This window comes from Empidonax traillii, unplaced genomic scaffold (genome assembly GCF_003031625.1).
Source record: "Empidonax traillii isolate 1590-97213 ecotype Southwest subspecies unplaced genomic scaffold, ASM303162v1 scaffold69:size3087049, whole genome shotgun sequence".
Lineage (NCBI taxonomy): Eukaryota > Metazoa > Chordata > Aves > Passeriformes > Tyrannidae > Empidonax > Empidonax traillii.
The window spans coordinates 891928-910271 of NW_020955262.1; the positions used below are offsets into that span (position 1 = coordinate 891928).

Genomic DNA, 18344 nt, shown 5'->3' on the forward strand with positions numbered 1-18344 from the left:
AGTTGTATGAGCAGGCAATAGAAGTGTGTCGTCTTTTTGTAATGAGCAGAAACTTTAAAAACATGGCAGTGTACCAGAAGATGAAATGCAGTATTAGAAGTGTCTGAGAAGGCTGGTGTTTTATTCATGCTCATGATTAAGAAAGCCATAGACTGAAATTCTTGACAGAGGCTTGGAAATGGAGAAGGACTTCTTATACCAGTGGTTCTCAGATACCTCTGAATGGAACCCAGAATCGCAGTGATGTTTGTTTTCAACAATCTGTCTACTTAATATCTTATCTTTGCTGCTACACAGTGAGATGAGAATCTTAATGGCTGAATTTGAATGCCGGTGGTAAATGCTGCATTGGGTATTTGAGCTTTAAGGAACAGGAGGTTGATGTGAGGGAGAATCAACAAAGGCTTTCAGGGCTGCTTTGTGAAGAGTTCATTTAATCTGGAAATCACGTTTCCATACTTTTTGGTACTTCTTTAGCAGTCACAACTTTTCCAAGCCAGCCATAACCCCAGATCATCTACACAGTAGCAGTGTTGGTCTTCTGAATTTCTGATCTCTGGCTTGGTCTGGGTGAGTAACTAAACCTTTCTGGCAAGATTACCCAAAGAGGAAATACGGGTGTTGGCCACGCCAAGCAGAGTGCTACTTATGTTTCTGAAGATTGCTTAAATACAGATTAAGTTTGTTTTTCAAACTTGACTCTCTTTCTTGAATCTTTTTTCTGCAGTTCATGCTTTTTAAAAAGTGTTTTTCTTTCAAATTCACTTCTAAAGTTTTACAACTCCTGTCTTCTGCTGCTTCTGCTTGATCAGTCCCGTTGTCTACTCTACCCTCTTCCTGATTTTGAAGTACTCTGTGTCTAGTTTTCTTAGTGGCCATTAGTTTGCTTCCTTCTTTGTAACTTTGCTAAACTCAAACCATTTCTGTCTTCTCAAAATTTATCCCTCTCCATGGGCAAGCCTCCCCCCCCAGTAAGTATTTTACTCCATTGTTCTACATCCTGTTTTCCCAGCCCAGTGCCTGTGATTTCTAGTTTCAGACAGATTTTCTCACTGCCTCAATCATTCCCATGACCTTGTCTTTACTAAATACTGCTCACTTTATTATCTCTCATTTATAAATTCCCTTTCTCTGATCACTACCTGCTCCCTTTCAGCTTATCTGTCTTTCTCTCTCCTTTACCCTGTCACTCACTCCTTTTGGGATCTCCAATCTATTAACCTTTTTGACTCCTTTATCTTTTCAGCTGCCTCCTTCCTTCATTGGTCTCACTTCTTTTGACTCACTGGTCTTTATTTTCATCTCTATCTGCTTCTCTATATATGGTATCTTTGGTTGCTTCTGACATTGTCCTGCCTCCATTTCTCCCTCCAGACATTTTTTTTCTTGTAATTTCTTAATTTCCATTCCAGCTTTTCTGAATGTCACTGAAGAGTATGTTGTTACAACACAGCTTTGGACTCTACTTTGCCTTACCTGCTTTAATTCTCTTCACAAATGGACTTTTTAACCACTCTTCTCTCACACTTTTTTTCTTGTTGAGCTTGCTTTGCAGATTTGCTGTTCATTTTAGTTCTCCATTCATTCTTGAAACAAAATCTTCAGTCTGGATTTTTTGCATGACAAGATCCTTTTCAAAGTTATCCTTCGTTTTCAGGATATGTTTCTGAACTGAATTTCTCTGCCTCTTAACTATACAAGTTTGCCCCTTTTATTTCTGTATATTTTAGGCTTCTCATTCTGTTAATTGAAGGACTTTTCTCCTTCACTAGCAACAAAGTTTCTCTTCCCTCTGTCTTTAAGGGAGTAGCACCATCATCCTAACTATATTTTGTAATACCTTGTCCTTTTTTCATCCTCTTATCTCCTAATTTCATATATCTGAACACCCTCTCTCCAGTTTATTACATTACACTTCCAGTTCGAATGCCTCAAAAATCCAGTGCTTCTCCCTCCCTTTCCCACCAGTCTGGTTCTCCCATAGTTCTCTCTCCAGCCTCAGACCTGTTCAGATTCAAAGATGTAATTTTTGTTTCTGACTCCCTCTGGACTTTTTTTTCCAACATCCCTGACAGTTTTACTTGCCTATTTTCCAAGGCCACAACCCTCCATCTCTGAGACTGCTCCCATGCCTGTGTATCAAATGTCTCAAAGTTAGATATATCAGATTCCAGCCCTCTTCACTGTGTTCTTTCTTATCTTTTATCTTCACTGATTTAACCTCTGTGTCATTTTGACTTCTTTTCCCCCTTCAAAGTATCAAAATTGACAGGATTTAACTGTCATTGGGCTTTCACTGTTTTGTGTGCTGAAGAAGGAACTCCACCAAATTACTACTTTTTTGTGTTTTAAAGAGACCTGAATCCCACAAATCTGATTTTATTTCAGTATTGTAGACTGGAGTAGATTCTGTTCTTCCAAGTACTTCAAAAGTCCTTGAATTTGGACCTTGATTTAGTTTTCTGTCATTCAGATGAAAAGTTTTTTCCCTTAATTGCTTTGTCTTTACTGTGTGTAACTTTGTCTTGTCTTGTTCCTGTATGTTCAGCTAACAGTTGTTTTTATAGCAAGTTGATTTCAGTGTTTTTAACTATTACTTGAAATAATAATGTGCTTAAGAGCGTCAATGGACTGGACCCAGAGTGTTAATAGTGCACTATCTGAATTCATAGTTTTAGCAGGCTTTCAGAGTGGGATGGTGGTATATTTGCAGAGATTCACTGTTGATCAAGTTGTCTGACCTTTGATTGCTCATAATTATCCTCATATATGTGTTGAGACTGAGAAACAAAATTCTCTGTAAAACTAAGAAGTTGAGTTTTTTGGAACTGTGGCATCTACACAGAGCTGAATGTCAGATTTAGTTTGGTGTGTCTAGATATATACACATTTATTGACTTTTTATTTGCACCAGAATAACTGACACCAGACTGTCAGTTAGTTGCCTGTTGGCACAAAGAATTTTTCTAGTAATTTTCAGGTTTTGTATTTACACTTGTTGCCTGTTTGTAATCACATCATAGCATTTGTTCTTCTACAGCTGCCTTAGTGATAAGTGGAAACTGTAGATCTTTTGTCTAATTGCAATTTTCTATCATGTGGAATTAAAAATAAATTAAGAAATTATTGGTGCTTTGAGTCCTTCCTGATAATTCTACTTGTTTTTTATTTAAATCCCAGCAATAGAAAGAGGTCTCAAACAGGAACAAAAATGGTCTCCAGAACAGAGATGTTTTGGGGATCCCTACTTCCTCTCCACCTCCCATACCCTCATTCTCTGGCTTCCCTGGGGCACTTGCAGGGGACCTGGCATTGCCATGGTATCAAGAGCCAGTGGAAACTTCGTGTGGATAGGGAATCTCCCAGTTAAAAATCACTAGGAATTTCTTTGATATTGTTGTGCAGTTGATGATTCCAAATACGTAAAGAGCAATAAAAAAGATGTGTGTCTGCTGTTACAAAGAGAATTTTAGGCTCTTAGTTTGACTTTTAAAGTGCTATTGGTACTCTTCTATACTCTTCATTTGCTGTCTGTTTCTTTGATTTCAGTTAATGTTGGACTGTTGTAAAGATGATTGAAGATGAGTATTGCTTTTTTGTTGGGAGAGGGAAAAAAGGAAGGCATTCATTGATTTGTTTGAATTTGGCTGCTGATTGTGCTTGAATCAAATTGTATAATTATTGAGATTGGAAAGGATCTTGAGAGAATTCTCTAGTCCAGCCTTCTGCTAAGAGCAGTTAGTGCTGAATTCAGACCTGGACTTAGGGCTTCAGCAAGCTGGATCTTGAAAACCCCTGGGATGGTGATTGTGCAGCTTCCCTGGGCAGCCTGCTCCGAGGCTTAGCTGGAGTACTGGAAACCTTGTCTTCCTTGCATTCAGTCAGAAACTCCTCAGTTACAAATTGTGGCCATTCTTTGTTCTTCTGCCACTCTTCAAATGTTCTTTGTATTGCAAAAAAAGTAAGTCAAGTATTGAAACAGAACTTAGGATGTTTTGTTTTCTGAAACTATGGTTGCTAACAATTATGTTCACGTAGCACTTGTGCCTCATATATGACATGTACACTATATTCATTTGCAACTCGAGTGTAAAATAAAATTTTTGGCAGTAAACTTGATATAAAACTTCTGTGGTGTTTATGGCCTGGATTTTCTCAAAATTGTCATTTTTTCTTGTTACCTTTTAAATCTACTGGATGTCTTCTGGCAGATCACAGTTCTGCCCACCTTGGTGAAGCAGGCAAGTTGGGATCCTGAATACAACTTTGCCTTTCTGTCTTCTGGAGCCTGCTTTGGGGAAGGTGGCTTACACTGGGGATGGGCAGGGAAGGAGACTAATGTGCATCTAAGTGGTTATGGGAACTTAGTTTTAAACTTCGATGTGTTGGTGGAAACTTGCCTAGAGAGATTTATCAAAACTGAAATTTAAGGAGGAAAATAACTGGGGTGGGGGCAGCTTTCAGAGTAGTAGTTGGTTTTGGTAAATTTTTCTACATATTAAATGAGAACTCAAAATTTGAAACTTCTGACCACAAACTTCTTGGAAGCAAATAAAGAATATTAGAAGTGGATTCATTTTCATATTTGACAGAAATTGTCTTAGGAAACAATTTCTGTAAACCAAGAATAATTTCTCAATCTTAGAAAATATCATTTAACTGTTACCAATCTGTCAGGGTGGTGGTGGTGAGTGTGCCTTGTGTGATATTTGCTTCCAATCAGGTACTGGCACAGGGTGAAGCTGCACGTGCTGCTCCCTTCTCTTGCTTCCCAGCACTAGCCACGTAGGTCAGACCCTGTGACACCAGGGAACAGGACAGGTAGGGGTCCTGTGTAAACACAAATCTCCTGATGTGTGTTGAGTTCACCATGGTAGAATGTCTTCTGATTTGTATTTGTTTGCAAACAAGAAAAGGGATCCTAAAATGTTGTTTTTGGAGAGAGTGCTTTTTGTGTTGTGACCTCTGAGATAGGCTTTGGAAATATGGGGGTCTCCAGCTGCAGAATGCACTAGGCTGAATTCAAAGAAAAGGCTTCTTGTCCATTCTCCTTCAGCTGAGAGGCCTGTACTGCATGTTTGGGGCTGAAACACAGCCTGGCTAAACAATCTTGCCTTGAGTGGGAGAGTTTTTGTAGGTAGTTTGCATGGAATATCCAGTAATAATAGTAAGTTAGTAATTTGAAGAACCATGTACAGTCATCTTGTTTCCATAATTTAGTTGTTCCACTCCAGAGCTTGCATGGATACGGAGATGACTTCAACAACTCCATCCTTGTATAATAGAAAGAGGACAAGAGTTCCCTTGTCTTGTTTTTGTGTTTTCCTGTGTTGTGTATTTGTTGGGTTTTTTTGATTGCTTTTGTCTGTTTGCTAAACACTTCTGACCTGAAAATGATAATAAAAATCGTTCTTTGCGTGTGAAATACACATTTATGTATACATACGTAAGCAAAGCTTACGAAACACTGTGTTCTTCTTTATAGTGAGCACCTGTAAGTTGATTTGCAGTTACACAGATGTACTTGCTGCGAGCTGTACTTGGCTGTCACGTGGCACTGCTGCGAACATGAATGTGTTTTCTCTGTTAAAACCCAAGGACTGGTCCTGTGAATGCAAAATGCGAGGTGTACACCTTTAAACAAAAATTCCACCTGCTGCAGAATGAGGCAATTACTTGGCCTTCCCAGAAGGCAGTTTCCTGTGTGGGGGTGCCAGGGGTGAGAGTGGCCGTCAGCGGGGCTGGCGCTGGCTGGAGCATCATTAAATGGGAGCCTGCTGACACCGGCCATTGATCCAGCGAGCTGGCACGGGGCCTCTGGGCCGCAGTGCTTCCTCCCCCATCCCTTACTTCTCCTTGGGGATAACCAATTGGAAGGAATGACCCACTTGCCTGGGGTTTTTAAAAGCAGCGGGCAGTTCAACGTGAATTGTCAGCTCAGGCAAAAGGGCGAAGGTTCACATGGGTGACCTTTATCTGTTGCTGTAACGTTGGGCCATCCCTCACAGTGTCACAAATCCCAAGAAGACCCTGTGAAATTCTACCAATGCAGCACTTGGAAAGCTGTCATCTTTTAAAAGTTGCGTTGCAAAAGGGTGGTGATTGCTTTGAGCTATACTACTTTTTTAAAAAAAAGTTCTGCCTATTTAGTAACTAAATGTTTACGATGCTAAGCAATCTGTTTATAACATATTTTATTTCAAAATTATTTTTAGTTTTCTTAGAGAGCACAGGTTGATGACAATGGTCCCAAATGGTTAGAAACAGACGATGTTCAGGTAATATCCATGAAATGGAACGTGTTAATTCTTACAGGTCCTATATTCTGCCCTTTTATTGTTGTTTTCAGTCTTGAATGTTTTCTTTAAACAGCACTGATAGCTCTAAAAACTGCCACAGGTAACTAAAGGCATCTTAGTTATTCTAATATGATGTGCTATGAAATTTCTGTATATTTTGCAATTCATTATTTATATTTCTCTTTCTGTAAGAAATTTAAATTAGACACAGCCTGGTTTTTTTTTTTATCTAATTAGCATAGTATCCAAAAGCCATTATTATAATCAGAATCCTATTGTAACTAAGTGGTGTATCTGTGTGAGAATGTTTTCTGTATTGAGCACAGATATTTCTGCAGTAAATTGCCTTACACACTGATTTGGAATGCTGCCAGCTACCTGCAGCAAAGTACCCTCCAAATGTATAACTTCCTGCTTTATGGAGCTCTTGTTGGAATTTGACCTTTTTATTTTCTCATGATATTTAATTTCTGGCTTTGCATAGGACCATCAAACTACTGCTAAAAGAACTATAGATCATAATTGTAATTCATTTCACAATAATTAAGCATAAAATTCTATTCTTAAAATACAGTCCTAAAACACAGCTTCCTTTTAAGTCAGATATTCTGCAGTTCTCTCATAAGCTTAAAATACAGTGTTACATCTTTGCGTGGTTCGTAATTTTGTGTAATGAAAACTTAAAATAGAAATTCTGTTTGCCTAAAGGGCCTCAGAGTTGAAATTGCCAAGATACCAATTGTGTTCTTCAGACCTCTCAATAATTGTCTTTATATTCATTCTTTAAGGTCCTAACCAAGCTGAAATGCAGTATTTCATTCCTGACATTTAATCCATTAAAATGTCCTTGGAGATGTATTATTCCCTTAAAATAATTTATGTGTACCCTACAAGGAACACACACTGATGGAGGTATATCAGAATAAATTTTGCTCTGCTACAGGACACAAATACGAAGCATATACATGCTTCATTTGAAATTAATTTATATAATTCTCATTTGACAATCATATTATCACAGTCTCGGGACTACTTTTTGTTGACATTTATTAAAAAAAAGTATCAAACTGTTAACAGATGATGATTGCATGAACTAACACTGTATCTTTGGCTATTCTGATTTGTATAGCATCTTGTTTAGTTTGTAAAGGAATAAAAGTGGTATTTCTGAGCTCAGTCTGTCCAGAGATATTAGCATACAGTAGATTTGTCCATGTGGACTGTCAGCGATACCATTTGCCTATAAAGATTCTGAAAGGCTCGTTCTGGGGGAGGTTGTGGTATGAACTCACCTTCTGGCAACTCTGCTTGTGCAGCCTCTGACAGTGCTCTTACCTGGCCACAGGGTGCATTACAAGCAAGGCAGTGTTGGCTTGGTGAATTTAGGTGTGTGGTGTGAGAATATCTATTCTGTTGAACTCTATGGATGCCCATCTGTGTCCACCATAACGGGACTTGGTTATTTACATGTACTGAGCATCTATTATGTAGATGATTTTAAACTAGATATCTGAAAGAATTGCTCAACTGCTGTTGGAAAGCCTGATCCGCTGTTCAGTAGGGAAAAACATGGCACACTTCTGCCCTAACAACCCGGTGTTGCACAGGTTGACTGTGATTGTCTCACCTCCCATTTTATTTTTCCATGCAACTTACACAATAGGGGTTTTCATCATGTACCAGGCGGATGTTGCCAGGCAGAATTCTTCACAGCAAATTGTCTAAGTGAGCAGGCGTCCTAAAGAAGTCCAGAAACTTAGGAGCAGCTTGCAAACCTCACGGCTCCTGCCCTCCTCTTGTATATCTGTAGCTCTGGTTTCTGTTCTTTCTGGAGTGTAGCCAGTTCCTACAGTGTTTCCGGCCTTTTTTTAGCATTCCCAATTTCTGTGGGATCCTGGATTTCACACCATGCTTAGCTGTCAGTTCTGCCTTTTTCCTCTTAGCTTTGCTCTGTCCTGTGATTTTTGTGCTCTGAGAACCTTTCCTTTCAATGTTACGGCCTTTTCACAGCTGCTGACTTGGTAACCTTGTGCTTCTCTTGTTCTCCTAGTAATTTTGTGCTTGCTTTCTCATGTACTCCTGCTGTGATTTGAGGATGAGATGGCTTTTGTGATTTCTTTCCCCATCTCCCTAGTGGGACGTAAGAATCTGTTTCCATTCTAAGAATCTGGTAACATCACAAACTACTTTGCCAGAGTCCCAGTTATGCAGAAGTTGGACTAGGAGCCTCTGAGCAGGCTTTGTGCTACTTAGGTTGAGCACAAAGGATGATTACAGAACAACTGGCACATGGCAGCAATTGAGAAATTTGAGAGGCCACAGCATGGAGGATTTTGAGGGGAAAATTTGCCTGAGTGAAAATCTCAAGTAGTGCTTCAGGATAGTGTGGGATGAGATCCTAAGCAAACACTTTTGTGAAGAGTACTTGCAGCATTGCAAGGGACAAAACAATTACCCAAAGGATAGCACCTTTCAAAAATTATTGCTGTAATTTGGCTAGTACTGTTAAATGTGTTGCTTTCACTGTCTATATTTTATCTCTTAATACTCACTGCAGAGGAAAGCAAATAGTGATTCCTTTTTTCTTGCAAGATGATTTTATTGGTAGATGTGTACTGTATAAAAAAGGCAGGATGTTTCTGTGCTTCTATAACAAATAATTCTCTTTAATTTAGCGCTAATGTTTAAGAACAAATGAGGATCCAGGGAGAGAATTTTGTTTTTGTTCTTTGTTGGGGATTTTGTTTGGTTTTGTTTGTTTTGTTTTTTTGTTGTTGGTGATTTTTGTTTGTTGGTTTGTTGTTTGTTTTGTTTTTTTTTTTAAATGGCACTTCCTTTTACTTTTGCTAGCCAAGATAACTGCATGTTTGGTTATAGTTCCTTAATAATTTTTTTTTATTATTATTATTACAACTTGTAGCTTCTTCAGCTCTTCTTTCATCACAAGATCTCAGATAGATGCCGTCCTCCACAGAGCTACCAATACACAGATACGGAAAGGCCTTTATATCCTGGAATCTGCTTGTGAGAGTGATACTGAAATTACTCCTGCTCACTTACTTTAGCAGATCAATATTTCACGGTCTATTTACTAATACAAAATGACTGTTTCTATTTTTGGCTTAAAATGTGTGTGCTTGGTTTTTGGTTTTGTTTTTTTTTCCCCCCCAGTTTCTAACAAATTGCTGCTTTTGATTTTTCAGGCTTGATGGGCCACTGGCAATGGCAGGTGGTGGAATGACACAATGCAATATGATATGCCAAAGTAGTTGGGCATCACTTGTCATCTTGTAGACAAGTGAGGCAGAGGAAATAAGAGAATACATGAGTCTCTTAAATATGCACGCAAAAAAAAAAAAAAAAAAAGGTTATTTTCCATAGGATAGAAAGCTTTCTCTATAACTGCCTCCTTCCATCTTGTCCCCAGAGGGGCTCAGTTTCTCATGGTATTTTATCTACACCATACTTGAGGTACCATAAATAAATATGTAAAACATTTTACCTGTAATAAATAGCTCCATGTATAATTTCACTTCTCTTAAGATGCTTGCTTTCTGTACTGCAAATGAGAAGCCGTTAAAGATAGTAAAGATTTAAATAATGATCTTTAAAGTTATGGCCTATGCTAAATGCAGTATGTGAGCATATAGCGTGCTGTAAAGAGCTGCCCAGTTCACTCTTAGTTTCACAGATATTGCTTGGGTTTTGACCACACAAGGTTATTCATTTTGTTTCAGGCAGCGGTATACCTCGATAATTTTTACAGTTCGAAAGCACAAATGCTTATACCTGGATTTAAGGGGGAACTGTCTATGAACATGTTTCTCAATTTTACTTTTTTTTTTTGATCTGTCTCAGCATAGTGAGAAATACGTAGCAAATTTCTACCTGTTTTTCGTGAAGGTTGAAATCTAGAAAAGTTTTATTAAATCCACCACAAGACACTGATGCAAACAGGATGAGATGGAAGAGCAGCCTGTGTTATTTCTTTCCCTCCCTCTGAAGGTATGGCAGGACGTTCTTCCCCTGTGTGTGTGGAGCTGGCAGGAGTGAAGGGGAAAATGCAAGTTCAGTAAATTTTGCAAAGTAGCAGCATAGTGGATTTAGCTCACTTGGAAAGCTTCCCACATCCAGAGCAGCTCTTTCTTGTCCTGAGTGCCCAGCTGCATCCTAATATGTGTTAAGGAAAATACAGTTAGGATGTTGAGAACAAGAAGCAGCCCAGTTTGGAAGGGGAGTTTCCCTTGTCCAGTAAATGTATAAACTTCACAAGGATAGTTTTGACTGTGAGTGTCACAAATTTTGCTCCAAAAGTTGAAGTGTTAACTTTTTCTCTCCACTGCCCCACTTTCAGATTAAGCACACTTAAGTTTAGTGCTTGAGGTTGTTCAGGATCAATGTTTTTCATAGATTGTATCTGCATTGCTAAAATTTGAGTCTGGCTCCTTCATTTTGGAACTTCCTTTGTCTGATGTAGGAGCATAATGATTTTAAAGATCTGTCTGCAGGTGTGTCTGCTTCTACAGTTGCTTTATAATAAATTTTGGAACAAACTTTGGAAGGGAAAAAATTATTCTTTCCATTATTTTTTCTATGATGCATTATCTTGCGTTTGACCATAGTGAAAAATGTTTCCTCTGATACGTGTTGCTTTTTTGGTAAATGAATTTTTCGGTTCCTCCCAGTTTTCTTCAATCTTGATGGTTCTTAATGAATCTGTAGTATTTGCAAGTACTTCAGTCCTATGTTAATTGCAGTAGTCCTTATGCAAAGCCTAGTATTTATTCCGGGTTGGCTGCTTATTACATGTTGTATCATGGACTGAGGCAAAATTACTGCATTTTGGGTCACAGCAGGGTTGGCTAACGTTTTTCTTACAGTCATGGTATTGTTTTATGCTTTGGAATGGTGCTAATTTAGAGAGAGTGGCAAGTGCAATGTGTGCTGCCACTACAGCTACTTAGTAGTCACCAGGACATCCTCACCTAATCACATACTTTGCTTCTTTAAAATAATCTTTCCCAGAAGGAGATGTTAATTCTGCATATTGAGGACAGCCATCATGCAGCAATATATATATGTGTAAGAAAGAAACCCTTTTAAAGGGATTTTTTTATTTGTGTTTTAAGTGAAGCTTGGTTGCAAACAGTTTCTACAACACCTGATGGTCTTTGTGACACTGTGCCCCTTTCCAAGGGGTTGGGAAGCTGTTCCTTACCCTCTACGGGCCCTTGGAACTGCCAGGTAGGTATTTAAAGGTGGGAATCGTAACTTCACAAAATACTGTATCTTCTGTGGATATTAATTTGAGATGGGTTTAGGTAGCAATTAAGTTTTCTCTGGTTCCCACAGTGGCCTTATTAGACAGCTAAGGAGAAAAATATATCTACCCACATTTACTCCTTTATGATGAGGAAAGCTTATAAGAGAGAAACTTTTTCATATATGCATATTATGACTGCTGAAAATTAGTGCTGAACCTACTGTCAAAAAACAATACACAAATGGAGAACTTCTAAGGTATTCTTGAAGGAAGCTATGAGTTGAGAATTAGAAAACCCTGTGGCCTGGTAAGAAGTGGATTTTGTGGTCTCTATGTACTGCTAAAATTTGTTTTGGAAAGGAACTCCCACTGTCTAAAGTACCATAAGGTTTTACAAGTTTGCAGAAGATGAAAATGCTACCAGATGTGAAGTTCAAGGAGCAAGTTAACTACTGTTGTCAGATGGAACAGCTTTTTTGCGTTTGGTACCTTCTCCTTACCTTGTTTCCCTCTCTTCCCCTTCCCTGTCTGTTCACTTGACCACAGGTGCTACCAGACTGCCCCTCTCTTCTGCAAGTAAACTGGTGGTTCACTCACACAGCTGAAAGGAGAAATCTGTGTATTGTACAGTGCCTATAATTAAGTTGATGGTCGGTTGGATTAGTGAATCTTTTATTGAAATTGATTATCCAACTAAACTGCTGAAGTTAAATATAGTTTAGTATTAAACATATATTGAATAAGCAGAAGAGAAGTGACTAATAACTGGGTTCAGCACGGTGAAAATCAATGAAGGGCACATGAAAAGGATTGCTCACGTCCGGCAGTCTCACCTTAGTGCTGCTACAATGCTGCTATTTTTGCCTTAAGACCTTTTTTCAATAATATGATTCAACTACATAAAAGGTGTATGGATTTGAAGCACATCAGAAGTCATTTCCTCCTGTGACTCACTAATCAGCTCTGGTACTTTCATATGTACAGCAGGAACTTTCAGACAAAGGTAAGATTAGTAGCTAACCAGACAAAGAGAAAATGGAGGAAAATAATAGTAGTGGTGAGTGCATGCATCCAGTAAGTGTGGCCCAGTATTTTTGTCTTTTTTTTTGATAGATTGCTTTGGATGCTTCTGGGCAACATTGAATGCAGCATTTTTTCATCTCTATCCCAGAAGGACTATTCCAATGGTTCACCTTAGATTCTGCACAGAATATTACTTTGATACTGTAATAGCTTTGGAAATGCTCTCCTTTGATGTGAAGAGCTGTATGGAACTGTTCTTTTGATTAAGACGCTCTTACACACTTGAAAAACCTAATAGATAAAAAAAGAATGAAAAAAATGATCATCATTTGTGCTTTATTAAACTAGATCTATGGGAGAGATGCAGAACATGTGTGCATCTGTATCCCCTGTCTTGATCTGTTACTTTTTCTATTGGAAACCCTCACAGTGTGTCTGTCTCTGTCCTGAATAGCCCAGGAGCCTATTTTTTTTCTCCCCTCTTCATTTTAGGACTTTCACCTTTCTTCTGCCAATGAATGCTTGCAGACTGAACAACCTGGCTGGAAACTGGATTATTGTATCCCCACTTCCCTCATTCTCAATTGATTGTCAAAGATTTATTGCTTACAATTTCAGCTTCAAACCTAGTCTGCTCCATACCAGGAAAATTTGTTTTTACTCTCAAGGGGTGTAATTCAACGAGTGGCCAACAGTTTAACTTCATTCACTCATTTGCAATCAGTGCCATTTCAGGGGAATGAGTGGCATTCAGTCATTCCAAGGTCTGCAGCCAGAGCTCAGGGTGGGTGTCTGGCACAATTCAGGGCTCATAGGAGAAAGCCCCTGGCATTGCTGTGGTACATCTGTATGACCTCCTATCAACAGAGCAGCTGCTTTTAGGTCAAAGCCATGTTTTGCATGAGTTTAGGAGGTACTAAGTTTATTTGCTAGTTGAATAGGTATGGAGATCTGGTCTGAAAACATAGATTAAAACTCTCTCATCCTTAATATATTTACTGCAAGTTTTTTAATGCTTTTGCCCCAGACTGATCCCTGGAATGCACTGCTCCATTTTTGCAAGTTAATTTAATTATTTTGAGATAAACTTTTAAGAAAACTTACTGGTCCTGCGTTATTGGCAAAGATTGCTGCCCTCTTTTTTTTATTCTGTGCTCTGCAAGTAGGCCTCTGTTTGTGAGTTTATTTTACATTAAGTCCAGAGTCACTGCCTGAATTGAGCTGAGAAATAAGTGGGCAAACACTTCAATTTTAGATATAGGAATATAGTGTGCATCAGAGGTGGCAATTTTGAGAAGAATTGAGCTGTATTGAAATAAATATATGCTCAAGCAGATGAAGTGCTTCTCAGCAAAGCAAAATGGGAATAGTGAAAGTGGCAGTGGAATGATATATTGACCTGAGATGCAGATTAGGAAAAAAACCTCATGATTTGGGATTTGGCTGCATGTGGCCAGAGCTGTGCCAGCCTGCAGCGGAGTTATAAGAACAGAGAGAACTAGAAAAATAGTTATATTTTCTGTTTCAAACTTTACACTCTTTTCAGAGAGAGTTTCAGGCTAAAGTTGAGGCTTCGTGGGCTGTTGGACTCCTGCTGCCTCTCATGGAAGCTCTGTGCAAGAAGGGGAAAGTCAGAACATCAATCCATACCTTCACAAGCAAAGATGTGATTATTTGACTGCCTCTCCATCCTCGTTCACAGGGCAAACTTCCCAGACAGCCTTCTTTGCTCCCTTCGAGTCCTTTGTTCATAGCACAGACACCTTTCCAGACTGTGAGGTGAACGTGCGTCATTCACTGCAGTCTGGGAACTGTGACGTGGACTGAATTTAGGCCCTTCCTGGTGGATAAGCATCAGGGATAGTCTGAGCAGAAACAGAAGTCACTATGTTCTCAAACACCCAGACTTGCCCTAAGCAGTATCTGGGGTTTTGCTGAACACCAGACAGCAAAGCAGACTTATGTACCTGGAGAGTCTGCAAAGGGAAATAGATTTTGCAATGCATTCTTTGCAGCATATGGAGAAGTGTTTGAGGTGTAGCTTTGTGATTATTTTTCCCAAGACTTGCCTTCTCTTAAGAGGTAAACTTTAGATTAGAAACTTGGTTTTGTTTCATGGTATGTAGTTCATAGGAGGTTTTGAACTTGATTTCAAGTTAGAGGGATTTAGCTTCTCAAGTTAGAGGAGTTGTTCCAGCTCCTGGAGCACCTCCTGCCCCTCCTTCCTCACTGACCTTGGTGTCTGCAGAGTTGCTTCTTTGACTTAGTCTCACTTCTCTCTCTGGCTGAAGTTTTTATTAAGAGGTTCTTTCCCCTCCACCCCATAATGTGTTGTCCCATAGGTGCTACCACGATCACTGCTGAGCTCAGCCTTGGCTCAGCTGTGGGTCCATCCCAGAGCTGGCTGGCATTGGCTCTGTTGGACATGGGGGAAGCTTCCAGCAGCCTCTTACAGAAGCCACCTGTAGTCCCTTGCTACCAAAACTTTTCCATGCAAACCCAGTACCCCGGTCTGGAGGCTTACCTGTCAAATCCTCCTGTCACATCAACATTAAATAATAAGCCAATTTGGAGGTATGAGTTTAAATGATATTTTTAATTGCTAAATGTTTTCTTCTTGCCAAAAGTGTTCATGTTGACAAGCATCAGCCCTAAGTTTCCAGCCAGGCAGAGATGACTGAAACAGAAGTAGATCCGTGTCTCAGATGAGAATTAAGCAGGACAAGGACCCTGTCAGGAACTGAGTGTTTTGGGAAGAACTAAGGAATTATCCCAGTTGATATGCCAAAATTAGCAAATGAAGTTTGATTTATGAAATCTTGGCTGTCGCCTTCCTGGAAAACAAGGTACAATGCCCTCTCAAGCACATCCCTAATGAGTAACACCCTCAAATCCCCACCCCTGCTTATTGCAAGGTACTAGCTGTGGTGTCTTACCTAACTTTATTTTCTGTGTTTTCTGTGCATTCAGGATAACTCTTTTGTTCCATTTTCAGCCCACACGCTGACACAGCTCTCCCTCTCTCTCTTTCCCCTTACAGTGTTGTTTAAGCATGCTGTAAACTTATTCATTCCCTAAAGGCAAGAGCAGCTATCTGAGCAACACTTTGTCAGCATAATACATTTACAGAATGCATATTTATGAACCTTTGAGCCTTTATTGTTCCAGAGGGCAAATAAAAAACATGAAAAGTAGCAATATAGTGTTTCAAAGGTCCCTCAAGGAAAACAAAAGTAGTTGGAAATAAATTTAGGGGAAAAAAGTTCTTCTCCAGAAGAGAACCTTGAATTAGCACATACAAAATATGGGGTGGGTAAGACTATTCTTTTCTTCCACCTATCCCAGACTCCCCTAATCCAACTTAAGAAATTTTAAGCTTGAAAAATGGTTTTAAGCTTTATAAAAATGAATAAATGGCATAGTTTAGGTATAAACCCAGAATTCTTCTTAAGCACCATGTTTTGCTCAATCATAGTGAAGTAAAGCAGTTTCTAAATGGAATTGATCACATGCATTGAAACACACCACACTGACCATCTTGTGATCATTGTGGTATGTGCTACAAAATTACTACAGATAAAAGGTAGCTGAAAAATCAGTAAAATGCCCTAATTGTTGTTATTTTAATTGACTCTGGATTCTCATTAACTTCACAGTGTATACCTCAACTTTTAAAATTAATGAGTTGCTACTCATTATTGCTGATAATAAAATAAAGCTGGTTAGGCAGTATTTCTGTTCTTACATGTGTCCATTAGCTCAGTTATAATCAAAAAGTGGTTATACCAATGTTCTGAGATTATACACCCTAAAAATGAAAATATGTAATGTTGTCTCGCTGCATGAAGAGTCTAATTTTAAAATGAGAGATGTGAACGTGGCTGCCCGTAGCTTTCATCCAAAGAAAAAGCTGGAGTATGTGCCAAATAACAGAACTCATGGAAATTCAGCTTAACCAAAATTTAACATCATAAAAAAAAGAAAATAACTCCAGCATGCAGTAGAAAATCCATGAATGTTCCAAATGGTCAAAAAATAAAATTAATGCAGATTTTTAGCTTTTCTACAGGAGCAGAACTACAGGGATTTGTAAGTTTTCCTTCTGGGATAAGAGGCTGTAGTTGTGCTTTCTGCTGTAAAGACTTGAAAGGCACATTTAACGGGAAACTCCAGGCACCAGTACCTGCTGGGGCCAACCTGCTGGAGAGCAGCTCCGTGGAAAAGAGCCTGGGGGTCCTGATGGACAACAAGGTGTCCATGACCAGCAGTGTGCCCTTGTGCCAAAAAGGCAAATAGGATCCCCAAGGGCATTAGGAAGAGCATTGCCAGCAGTTTGAGGGAGATGATCCTGCCCCTCTACTCAGCCCTGCTGAGGCACATCTGGAGTGCAGTGTCCAGGGCTGGGCTCCTCAGTGCAACAGAGACAGGGAGCTCCTGGAGCGGGTCCAGCAGAGACAAAGAGGATTAAGAGTTTGGATCATCTCTCTTGTAAGGGAAGGCTGAGGGAGCTGGAACTGTTCAGCCTTGAGAAGAGATGACTGAGAGGGGACCCCATCCATGTCTGTAAGTATCTGAAGGGACGGTGTCAAGAGGATGGATCCAGGCTCTCCTTAGTGGTGCCAAGCAATAGGACAGGAGATACCGGGCAGAAACTGATGTACAGGAAGAACTTTCCTGTGTGAACAAATTGCCCCTAGAGGTTGTGCAGCCTCCCTCATGGGAAATATTCAGGAACTGTCTAGATGTAGTCCTGTGCCATGTGATCTGGGATGACACTGCTTGATTCAGAGAGGTTGGACTGGTGACCCACTGGGGTGCCTTCCAACCTTACCCATTCTGTGACTGTTATCCTGTGAAACTCAGCTGGACTCATCTCTATTACTTGTTTTGGCCCAAATTAGGGAAGGAGACTCAGAGAGCTCCCCATGGAACAGTTCAGGACCCTACTGACAGCAAAAACTAGCCTGGGGTGATCCAGAAGCTGCAGTGCCTCTGCCATAAGGTGCTGGGTGATTTGTGTGGAGGGCAGAGGGGTGGGGAGGAAGATTTGTTTTCTGAATCACAATTTCACGAGTGGATACTTTTTTCCAAGGGGCTGATGCATGTGTGACTGTGATGCAAAGACTGTGAGTGTGGGATCAGAGCTAGGGGGTTTTGGTTCAGCAGATGTTTTTTCCCCTAAGATACTGTCTCCATTAGAATGGTGCACCGGGAAAAAGGCAGGAGAGATGCCGAGTGAAAATTCAGCATTGCACAGAGGAGGCAACTTAAATTTTAGGTATGTGTTTTAGTTATTTTCAGTAGTCAAAATGCAACTGAATTCATAAATTATTTCAGTTCCTCCAAGGCTGAATTTTTGGCAATTATTCACACATTACAGACTTTCTTCCATTCTTTCCTCAAGAATCACTCTGTTCTGCTTTGTGTGAGTCCTGGAGACACCCCCAGAGGGTAAGGGGGACCAGGTCTGCCTCTGAATATAATTTTCCTGGGAATTGTGGTAATCATTTGTTAAACATGAGAACAGCTTGAAACATTATGATCACTAGGGAGTAACTGCTTGGGTAAACCCTCACCCACCACAGTGCAATGAGTTCAAAAAGAAAAAAACAACTGTGGTTGTATTTCATTGGTTTCTCACATTTTAGGTGGCACTGGCGATGTTACTTTGCAGCAAGACATCTGTAATACCAAATAGTTGTTTAAAGATCACAAAAGAAAAATTAATTTCTTGCTAGTTTTACAAACATGTTTGCCAC

The 18344-nt window shown here is 39.7% G+C and overlaps 1 protein-coding gene across 1 annotated transcript in view; it reads left to right on the top strand.

The window, feature by feature from the left end:
• NEK7 (NIMA related kinase 7) overlaps window positions 1-10562 on the top strand; it is a 77995-nt gene extending 67433 nt beyond the window's left edge. The window contains exon 11 of the transcript XR_003570843.1: window positions 10552-10562. The gene's annotated coding sequence lies outside the window, so the exon portion shown is untranslated. The remainder of the gene's footprint in view (window positions 1-10551) is intronic.
• Window positions 10563-18344: the final 7782 nt, after the last annotated feature.